Below are 12078 nucleotides of genomic sequence, written 5' to 3' on the forward strand. Positions count from 1 at the left end.
TTCATGAGCAGCAAAGAACCTAGGTTCTAGCTGCTGATTGGTTGCTGTATATAAATACTGATTTTCATTGGCTCACCCATGTGTTCAGTTAGAAACCAGTAGTGCATTGCTTCTCCTTCAACAAATGATACCAAGAGAATAAAAAAATTAGATAATAGAAGTAAATTAGAAAGTTGTTTAAAATTGTATTCTGTATCTGAATCATTAAAGAAAAAAATTGGGTTTCATGTCCCTTTAAGTAAGTGTATTTATATGTAATTATTTTTACTCATAATGCCCTAGATAACACGTGGAGGGCAATCATTACAGTGAGAAGCACAAATAATATTGTGAGGTTGCAACATTTATACCTCTAGAACCCATATTAGCAAAAGATATTGCTACCTCACTTGTACAGACTTGTGGTAACTAACACTCCCTATACTTTCTATGGTGAACACAAAGTGAAAACCTCGTGCTCAAGCGATAATAACAATATTAACCCAAAGGAAAAGGTCTGATAAAGTCATTGTTACTACTCATACTGAACTTCATAAACCACTAAACTGGCCTCTAATGTTCATTGTAACAGTTTTCAAACATATCAAGATGAAATATGTGAGTAAGTAATAGATGCAATTTTTAAATTACAGTATTGCATGTTGTGATGTGATGACAAAAACAAATATAGTTTTAGGTACAGAAATGAAAAGTATTTTATTTAAAAAATAAAATTACCACATTATTGTTTAATAAAAATAAATAAGAAAAGGTTCAGATGCAGAAAAAAATGTCAAAAATCCAAGACTTTATTGAAAAAACAAAAAGCTTAAAACACATGTAGCAGGTCAATAAAGAGATCTAACGCATTTCAGCTGTCCATGTCTGTTGCAATCATTATTGGTTTATCCATCTGAGCTGGGGAATTATGTGCATGCAGTACGTGTGTCTGATGTGTCATATAAATGCATTATACTGTAAAATTTTCCATTATACATATTTTCTAACTGTATTGTGAAAAAAATAAACACATGTTAAATTAGGTAAGGTTTTAGGTATAGGAAAAAGCTTAGCAGTACAGGATATTAATTTCAGGCATAACAAAATTGGCACCAGCTTTTCCTGTTTGCAAAATTGGACTTTTAGACATTTTTCACACTGTAAAATGTATTTTGTAAAAAGGTGCCATTTATACCATTGAAATTAATGAGCCGCTTTATTATCTCATAACTGTAATTTCTCACTGTACAGACTAAGATCCTATAATCCTTGTTGATCCAGCGATAAATTACAGTTTTAAGTACACTATATGGCCAAAAGTATGTGGTCACCCCTACTAATTAGTGAGTTCAGGTGTTTCAGCCACACCCTTTGAATAGAAATACTTGAAATTCCTATGTTCTTTGCTTGTTCTTTTTATTGCAGATGCTCTAGTCTCTCCTTATTATAGCACAAGAGAATGAGGAGCAGTGGTGCTCCCAGATGACAAAACTCAGTCAATCTCTATGCAGGACCGGTTAGAGATCTTTCCTGTGGAACATAAAAAAAAAACCTAATAATAAAAGGCATCATCTTAATTCATTATAGCACTCTGTTGTTAAAGGGACATAATACTCATATGCTAAATCACTTGAAACTGATGCAGTATAACTGTAAAAAGCTGACAGGAAAATATCACCTGAGCATCTCTATGTAAAAAAGGAAGATATTATACCTCACAATCTCCTCAGCTCAGCAGAGTAAGTTTTGTGTAAAAAGTTATACTCAGCTGCTCCCAGCTGCAGGTAAAAAAATAATAATGAAGAAATGAACAGCAGCCAATCAGCATCAGTAGTGCTGAGATCATGAACTCTTTTACTGTGATCTCATGAGATTTGACTTAACTCTCATGAGATTTCATAGTAAACTTCCTTAAACTGAATAGGGAAATAACATGAGAGTGCACGAGGCTCAATCCCTTAGCTGTCCTGGGACAGACATACTGATTTGCTGCTTAGAAGTCCTTTACAATGGGATGTGGCTACTGAGGCACTTGTAAGGTAAAATATCTTTCTTTTTTACATAGAGATGTTCAGGTGATATTTTCTAGTCAGCTTTTTTTACAGCTATGCTGCATCACTTTTAAGTGTTTCAACATTTGGGTATCATGGCTCTTTAAATGTATGATTGTTTCTATCCATGAGTTAAATCTATGTAACCAAGCCAAATTTTCTTTGATGACTCTTCACCTACACTATAGAAGCAATCTTAGCAGGACTAAGATTTGTTTGTGCTTGACTGGGGAATACAAGATTTTATTGTACTGCTACTATATCCCCTTTTCTATCACATTTTTGCAACAGCTCATAAAAAAACTGAATCGTAGATTTAGGGCTCCATGTACTAAGCCGTCAATTCATCCATCATTGTAGACGCGGATAAACTCGCCGTTACTCGCCGCGGGCGAAATGGTGTCCGTTGTCGCTATGTACTAATAATCCCCCAAAAAATAGACACGTCTAGCCCGCTGCGAGCAGTGGCGGAATATTGATAAATTTGACGCCTCGCTCGCCGCGACTATTTTGTGCAGTATGCAGCAAACCAATATAATTTTTGCAACTTTCTCAAGTGCATACTGCATAGCACCACCAGAACGATCAAGATATCGAAACCGCATTTTCAAACTGCATGTACATGAGTACCCTCCATCTCCTAATAGAAGATATAAAAATAATTATAAAGATTGACAACAATACAAATTTAAAATATACAGATTACTCTTTAATTACAGTCGACAAATTGGGCGCAATTTATGTACATGGAAATGAGAGACAAATTAGACGCCAGTTATGCATGGAAATGAGAGACAAATTAGACGCCAGTTATCCTTACCTAGAAGCCATCCTTCAGGCATATTTCCGTCCGAAATGAACAATGTAAGTACAAGGCTGATATTACTGCCTTTTATATATGTCTAGACTGTTAAGAGTGACTTTCCTATTGTTTTGTACCTTGCCCGCCACCTAAAAGGTGGCGAGGCAAAAATAACGAGGTGGGAGCGGAAATTGTCACGAGCGGACAAATAGATTTTTTAGTACATTCGTTTTTGGCGAGTTGGTGGTCAAATGTGTGTAATTACAGTGAAAAATGGAGAGGTAGCGAGGTTTGGCGGATAAGTACGCTCGCAATTTTAAAGATGCGAGTTTGAACATAGTTGACGACTTTGTACATATCAGTTTGCGAGTTTTGACGCGAGATTTGTTGCGGGTAGCTCGCTGACTGCTTAGTACATGGAGCCCTTAAAGTAGGTTCTTTTAAAGATTTTCAGAGATCTGTACTGAAGTAAAGGGTATGCAGCCAAAAGGACGTGAGATAATTACAAACAAGTTTTATTGTTTAAGGGCCAGATTACAAGTGGAGCACTATTTAATGCTCCTGAGATAACTGCACTAGAAGTAAGCAATTTACGCTTGTCGGGTTGCTCTTGTATTAGGAATTGAACTTACAATAACGCGTGCGCAATTACGTATTACCCCATAGAAGTCAATGGAGCAAAAAAAAAGTGGAGAAAAAACAAACACCTGACTCGCGCACAAACCCGATCACATATTCTCATGTGTGCTAACCCAACATAAAAATATGAATACTTCACATTCCAATGTTCTTCACATAGAAGAATATGTTCTATTTATTCATATAGGTATAGATATATACAGATATATATGAAGAAATATCTATAACATTGGAAAGTCAAATATTTACAGTAAATACACACTATAACTCTTTGTTAAAAAATGAATAGTGCATAAATATGATTAAAGATGTATTTGTATATAAATATATATATATATATATATATGTTTAGATATGTGCACATATATATTAATGAATTTATATGTCTATATATATGAATTTACAGTCATATATACACATATAAAATCAATAATATATATGTACACATATATAAATATATATGTGCATTATATCCCTTTGCCATTAAGCAGATAAAAACATGGTAAAACATATTTATGCAATATTCATATTTAATAAAAATTCTGAGGCCTATTTAATAAATGTCTGTCAGACCTGATCCGACAGTGCGGATCCGGTCCGACAGACATCGCTGAATGCGGAGAGAAATACGCTCTCCGTATTCAGCATTGCACCAGCAGCTCACAAGAGCTGCTGGTGCAACGCCGCCCCCTGCAGACTCGCGGCCAATCGGCCGCCAGCAGGGGGGTGTCAATCAACCCGGCTATTCCTGTCAGCCTCATCAGAGCAGGCGGACAGGGTTATGACCGCTGCTTCATAACTGGTGTTTCTGGCGAGCCAGAAATACGGGCCTCAAGCTCCGTACGGAGCTTGATAGATAGGCCCCTTTGTATTTACTGTAAATATTTGACATTTGATCATGCGAATATGCTATGTTATTCAAAAAAGTATGCAAGAAAGCATACAATAGGGTGCGCACAAGAAAAAAAATAATAATAAATAATAATAATAAAATTTGAAAAATATATGTAAAAAAATATAGATATATAATCTATCTCCTATATGTTAGGCGTGCTACTAGTGTAAGCCCTGTGGTCAATGAATTGTTGCTGGCCACTCAAATTGTTTGTTATATAAAAAATGATGTGTCAGAAAAAGAAGGTGTGATATGTTTCACAATAAAGGTAAAGTGAATCAGTGCATTGTTAATTAATAGTGCTTAATAGACAAATATATCTGCAAAGGGTGTGATATATTTCACAATAAAAATAAAGTAAATCAGTGCACTGTTAATTAATAATGCTTAAATGGGAAAAAATATCTATAACTCCAAATGTGTTAAGGTGAATATATATGTAAAACCTAAACTGTATAAAGCCGGTCCTAGAAACAGTGATAAAAAACTAAATAGCAGGACGTCTTAATACTAAAAAAACAAAAAAATATATAAATATAAATATATCTACCATATAAAAAAAATTCCAACATATATGTAATAATATACACAGTGAACAATATATAGTGATGACTAAAAATCAGAACCAAACGTGATGATATCTTAAAAATATGCAAATCTCAAAGATATGAGAGAATAATATAGTCACTGAGAAATCCAGCAGGGTGTAAAAGTCACTGATGGACTCAACAGAGTACAAGGCTGCTTCTCTCCGGATCCGGTGGTGAGTCGGAAAATCTAGAAGATGCAAACAGAAAGAGAGAGAGCGCCTAATAGAGTAGTATCGTCTGAAACTTTTCGAACACAAACAATAGCGGCATCAAAAGATGGGTACTCACAAGCAAGTTGTGCATGCGAGCAGGCTGACCTTTATACAGCAGTCAGTACGCTGGGGGTTTGTTCTGGTAATCGTGCCCCTCTGACAGATATAAATATCCTCTTACCTGAGGAAACGGCCAGTGAGCATTACGGCCGAGAAACGCGTTGTATTAGCTCGTAATAAATCCCCCCCCCCTTTTTATATACACACATCTTTTGTCCGCTGTCATTGTTTTTAAACATTATTGTTCTACTACCGAGCCCAAATTTTATTGGCTGACTACTGAAAAAAACGACCCGCACAAGCTGTGTGTCCCTGGAGCTGTTGCACTTGTCAAGTTGTAACAACAGACTGCATACGCTGTATGTAGAGGAATTTCTCATACTGGTAACATTCAGGAATTATATGAACTGTGTGTACCTGAAGCCTCATACGTGGTGAACACTGGGAGTCACTCGACTTGCTCAGTTGAACAGCTGCACCACAGACACTTAATCAGCGCAGATACACTGTGTTGTAGAGGAGACGCCTGCATTCTCAGCAGCCACGGCTAGCCGCATATCTGTCAGAGGGGCACGATTACCAGAACAAACCCCCAGCATACTGACTGCTGTATAAAGGTCAGCCTGCTTGCATGCACTACTTGTGAGTGCCAACTTGCTTGTGAGTACCCATCTTTTGATGCCGCTATTGTTTTGCAACTTGTAATACCTGTGCAACCCCAAATGCGCAAAACCTTAACACGTGTAGTGTATTCACAATTGCGATCTTGCCCATAGTCAGGAATAGCTTAGGATAGTGCTTCTTTTCTGTTCATGGTCCAGCTGCAAAATGACCATTCATTGCGCCCTCTATACTGTTCACAATGTGGCACAACAGTGACACTGCACATAAGCATCTGTGTGTGAGAGTGCATAAGGATATGGGTGTACAGTGATTACTTCTGGTATAAGTTGCTGCTACTTTGGAGTGCAGTGGAATCTCAGTACAAAAATTAGGTGCATATTATAAGAACAGTTGAAAGCATTTAATTAACATATATTTTAAATTTACTTTATAAGAACTGACTGAAGAGGGCTCTGAAAATGACCGTTATATTCCTTTTAAACATACTGCTGAAAACTGATAAATGTTTAAGTAAAAGGATATTGCGAGAAGTTTATATATAGTAGGTTTCCTTGCAGGGAGGTTAAAGGGATACTAAACCCAATTTTTTATTTCATGATTCATATAGAGCATGCAATTTTAAGCAACTTTCTATCAATTTTTCTTTGTTCCCATGCTATCTTTATTTGAAAAGCAGGATTTGAAAGCTCAGGAGCTAGCATATTTCAGGTTCAGCACCTGGGTAGCGCTTGCTGATTGGTGGCTAAATGTAGCAAGCAATCAGCAAGGGCTCTCCAGGGTGCTGAACCAAAAATGGGTCGGCTCCTAAACTTTCAAGAGAACGAAGACAAATTGATAATAGGAGTAAATTAGAAAGTTGCTTAAAATTGCATGCTTTATCTGAATCATGAAAGAAAGAAAATGTGGGTTTAGTTCCCTTTTGGGTTTTGGATTAGAGGTGGGTGTTGAATAGATGTGTCATGTGTCTGGTTAGAAAATAATTACTAGCTAAATTAGAAAGAGCTTAATTAGTTCAAAACTTAAACAAGTGAATTATAAACCATGACAGTTTTGACTATTATAATCTCATTGTGATGTTGTTACTGAAGACAAAACTGATTTCCTGGATGTATGTTTAAGGCTGAGAATGATATTCATGTGGTTGATTTACAGGAACATCAGTCTCAGAATGTTCACTAATGAGGTTTACAGCTGGCTCATTTGTCAATATCTCTGCATTATCTTCTGCTCTCTCAAGGTAAATTGTTGGCTCTCTAAGGTCTTATAGGGTCCCCTATATTTTTTGGAAAATAAAAAAATCTTCTTCTGACATTGCAACTGAGTTATAGTTTTTTTTATTTTTATTTGGTACTATTAAATCAATTATAAATAAAGGGATCAGACTTTGGATCGAAATTGCCGGTGGAATATTAAAAAAGGCTAAACTCCGTGTTTGAAGGCAGTCTCCCTGAGAGGCATTTTACTTATAAGTCGCAGAAGATGAAAATGTTATGGAAGGCACTACAGCAAATTTCCCAGAAGATGTACATGGAGACAAGCAACCAACCCAATACTACTGGAGCAATCACTTATCTGCCCCCGCAAAACCAACAGCCCATTACCACTACTTTACAGATTGATGTGCATGCTAGAGGGCTTAAATTATCCTGGCCAGTCCTCAACATCAGTGTACCGGTGTTTGATCTAGTTCAGCTCCAATGGAAAGTCAAAATGGTACCTTTGGTTTCAGTGGTAAGACTTATCGGACTTCACCTAACGTTAATTGAGTCAAAGGCAGATCGTATGGATTTTTGCCAAATACAGTTATATAATAATTATCTACCCATAGACTTTTGTCAAAGTGCTCACTAAGTTGAAAACTGTCAGGGAGGGGTTCCTAATCCTATGATTTTTGTTCTACTTAAACAGCACACAGATAACATTTTGCACAATAAATGTTTTATAGTACCTACTCTATTCTTATTCTGGTGGGTTTTTGCAACTGTTAAATTGTCTTTTACACCACCCAAGCTATGAGACCCTAGACAAATAAAACAGTTCTGTTTTTCCTTGCTTATGTAATATTTTATTATGCTCAATAAAAAATACAAAAAAACACAGTTAAACATAATACAAAATATTAAAATTGAATAAATAAAGGTATTAAAGGTTTAAAGGTATTTGTCTTGGAAGATCTCCCAAGTGTATGTATATATATATATATATATATATATATATATATATATATATATATATATATATGTATATACATGTGTATATATGTGTTCATATGTGTATATATGTATGTATATTTACACATGTATATATATATATATACATATATATATATATATATATATAAACACATAAATACACACATATATATATATATATATATATATATATATATATATATAATACAACACACAGAGAAAGTCCAGCACTCACTTACAAGCTCTCAGCTAAGATTTAAACGCAAAAATAGAAAGGTTAGTTACCGCATCTGGCCAAATGGGATCTCTGATGAAGCGCATGTGCTCATGCGCGAAACGCGTTAGATGGAGCTCACCTAACTTGTTGTAAGCCTGCATTGCAATAAACTCCATTACTGACCCCAGGACTCAGCTTCCTTTTTCCTCATTTCAAATGGGACAAGCCCAGGTACCACGTCAAGGTCCTTTCCAATACCTGGGACCCTAAAACAGCCAGACAATGCAAGCTCTCAAAACCAAACAAACTGGGTACAAGGGTAGTTTGCCCAGGCTTATGTAATCACCCTAGACATACACAAAACACGGAAGGGGACTGCACTCTCATACTGGACCGGGTACACATCCCATGACCCTGCAACATGCTCAGCCCTGGGTGCTCATGGGCACTCATAGGAAGCTGTGCTGTCCCCAGAGTCAAAGGCAGTTAACCCCAGACAGGTCTGGGTGCAAAACCATAGGGAAAATTACAAAACAAATTAATACAACACACAGAGAAAGTCCAGCACTCACTTACAAGCTCTCAGCTAAGATTTAAAAGCAAAAATAGAAAGGTTAGTTACCGCATCTGGCCAAATGGGTCAAGCCCAGGTACCACGTCAAGGTCCTTTCCAATACTTGGGACCCTAAAACAGCAACACAATATAAGCTCTCAAATCCAAACAAACTGGGAACAAGGGAAGGGTGCACAGGCTTATGTAATCCCCCTAGACATATACAAAACACGGAAGGGGACTGCACTCTCATACCAGACCGGGTACACATCCTATGACCCTGCAACATGCTCAGCCCTGGGTGCTCACGGGCACTAACAGGAAGCTGTGCTGTCCCCAGAGTCAGAGGCAGTTAATCCCAGACAGGTCTGGGTGCAAGAACCATAGGGAAAATTACAAAACAAATTAATACAACACACAGAGAAAGTCCAGCACTCACAAGCTCTCAGCTAAGATTCAGCCCCCTTTCATTTACACAGCCCCCTCATCAACCACTTAGCCCCAACTCCCTCACCCAACCCCCTCCATACCCTCTTATCTCCCCTCACTCTCTTACACACACAGCCCCTCTTACCCTCTTAGCTTCCCTATTTCTCACACACAGCCCCCTCCTCACTCTCTTAGCTCCCCTCACCCTCTTACACACACAGCCTCTCTTACCCTCTTAGCTCCCCTATTTCTCACACACAGCCCTCTCCTCACCCTCTCAGCCCCCTCTCCCTCATTTACAATTCCTCCTCACCCTCAATCACAAACAGCTTATCCTTTCCCTCTCAGCCCCCTCTCACATACATAGCCCTTCTTACTTGCCCTCTCTCAGCTCCCCTCACTCTCTTACACACACAGCCCCTTCCTCACACTCATAGCTCCCCTATTCCTCACACACAGCCCCTCTCTTCACCCTCTCATCACCCTCTCCCTCATTCACAATTTCTCCTCACCCTCAATCACAAACAGCAGTTTCTTTCCCTCACGTTTTTCCTCTCCCTTACACACTGCCCCCTCAGTCCACTCTTAGCCTCTCCCCTTCTCACCCTCTCTCCCACATGCACCGGCCCTCCTCATAATCTTAGCTTCCCTCCCTGACAAACAGCCACTCCTTACCCATGAGGCCTCCCTCTTTTCACACAACTCCCTTCTCACCCTCTCAGTACTCTCTTCTGTCATACAGCCCCCTTCTCACCCTAACAGATACTCCCTTACACACAGACCCTTCCTCACCTTCTTAGCCTCCTTTCCCTCACAGGCCTCCTTCTTACTCTTGCAGCCCTCATTTACCTCACACAGCCTTATCAACCACCTTTTTAGCACCTCTCTCCCTCACACACAGCCCCATTCTCTTAGCACCTTTTATCTCACAGATCATCGTCCTTACCCTTTCAGCCTTTACCTCACCCACTCAGCTCACCTTTCCTTCACAAAGCCCATTCCTCAACCCCTTAACCCTCACCTCAGCTATCCACTCCCTCATACACTTTCCCTTCCTTCCCTCAATCACAAATAGCTTCTTCTTAACTTCTTAGGCTCTCTCTCTCACATACAGCCCACTCAATCATTTGGCCTCCTTCTTCCTCACATAGGACTTCTCACCCTCTCAATCCCCTTTCCCTCATGCTCATCCTCCTCACCTCCCCCTCCTCCTGAACACCTTCTCCTTACACACTCAGCCTCCTTCTCCTTCACACAGCAACAATCTTACCCTCACACACAGCCTCTATTATATACCTTTATCCACCTTTCCTCTCAGCATCCTACTCCCTCACGCAAAGTACCCTCTAGCTTCCCTCCCTGACAGATAACTATCCTCACCCTCCCTCCCACTTAACCCTCTTCACCCATTCAGCTTCCCTCACAAATAGCCCCCTCCTCACCTTTTCAGCCTCCCTCCCACACCCTCTTAGCACTTCTCTACCTACCTTACATACGCCTCCCCTCAGCCCTCCTCACTCTTCCCCTTTCACAGCCTTCTCCCCTTTTAGCCAACTTCTTTCACACACAACCCCCTCCTCAGCATCTCTCTCCCTCACACAGCTCCCCCTTACCCTCTCAGCCCTCCCCTCCCTCACACACAGCCCTTTCCTTAAACTCTTTCCCTCACATACAGCTCCCCCTTACCCTCTAAGCCCTCCTTTCCTTCACAAAAATCCTTTTCCTCAACCTTTTAAGGACTTCTTCCTTTCAAACACAGAGCTGCCTCACAATCCTCACTAACCCTTCTTAACATTAGCTCATACTCAGACAAAAGTTGGCTCACGTTAGCTGTCAAGAGCCTCCTGTATCAAACACAGCCGATACTCAGGTCAGCCACCGCTCCCATCATGGGTCACTCCTGTACTGGTCTACTCCCGCTTCCATCCAGGGCTGCTCCTGTGCTGGGCACCTCCTGCTCTCATCCAGGGTCAGCCCCTCTCGTGGGCCTTCACACTTCCACCCTGTGCCGCTCCTGTCTTTATCCCCTTTTAACTTCCTTACTGGATTGTTCACGTCCTGAGCCCCTGTCCCTCCTCTTCTGGACTCTTCTGCTTCTCTCCTGGGGTCTCTGGGTTCCTCCCACACAGTAGTGGGTCTAATCGCACCTGCTGCGCTCCACTGAGTGACGGTGCTTCTGTGCCTGGTCGCACCATGGAAGTTCTGGCACTGGGAGGGAAAGATAGGGAGTAGACGCCTTCAGCTAAAATAGTCTGGAAAGGTCAGGTTAGGTTATAAGCCCTGTGCAACTCTGTGTTTGCGCTAAGGAAGAAGCAAGCACTGCTCCACCTCACTAGTTCCTGCTCTTTGTATTTAGTGCAGGAACTCGCAGCTGTTATAATTGTATTACTGAGAAAATGTGCCGGTACAGCGTACAGAGGAGCTGGTATGGCGTACCATTGCGTACCGGCAGAAAAAAGCCCTATATATACCTATACACATATTTAAACACACACACACACACATATATATATATATATATATATATATAGATAGATACACACACACATACAGACATTAAAGCCCTTTCCAGTCAAACACCTTGTCATATACCATATACCTTTTCACTCTTATAAAAAAAATGTTTAATATTTATATGAATCTTTTTGATCAGATAGTGTATATATGAGTTTAACACTTTATTTGAAATGTACTTATGTTGTGCAAGGTGCAACTTTTCTTTTACCCTATACACTTCATGCTAGGAATTCGGTCTCGCTAACCAGACAATTGCAAATTTTGTTTGCTCTCAATCGCACAAATTTACTCTCAACTTACAATACGCGCGCAAGTTAG

The sequence above is a fragment of the Bombina bombina genome, chromosome 1 (assembly GCF_027579735.1).
Source record: "Bombina bombina isolate aBomBom1 chromosome 1, aBomBom1.pri, whole genome shotgun sequence".
Classification (NCBI taxonomy): domain Eukaryota; kingdom Metazoa; phylum Chordata; class Amphibia; order Anura; family Bombinatoridae; genus Bombina; species Bombina bombina.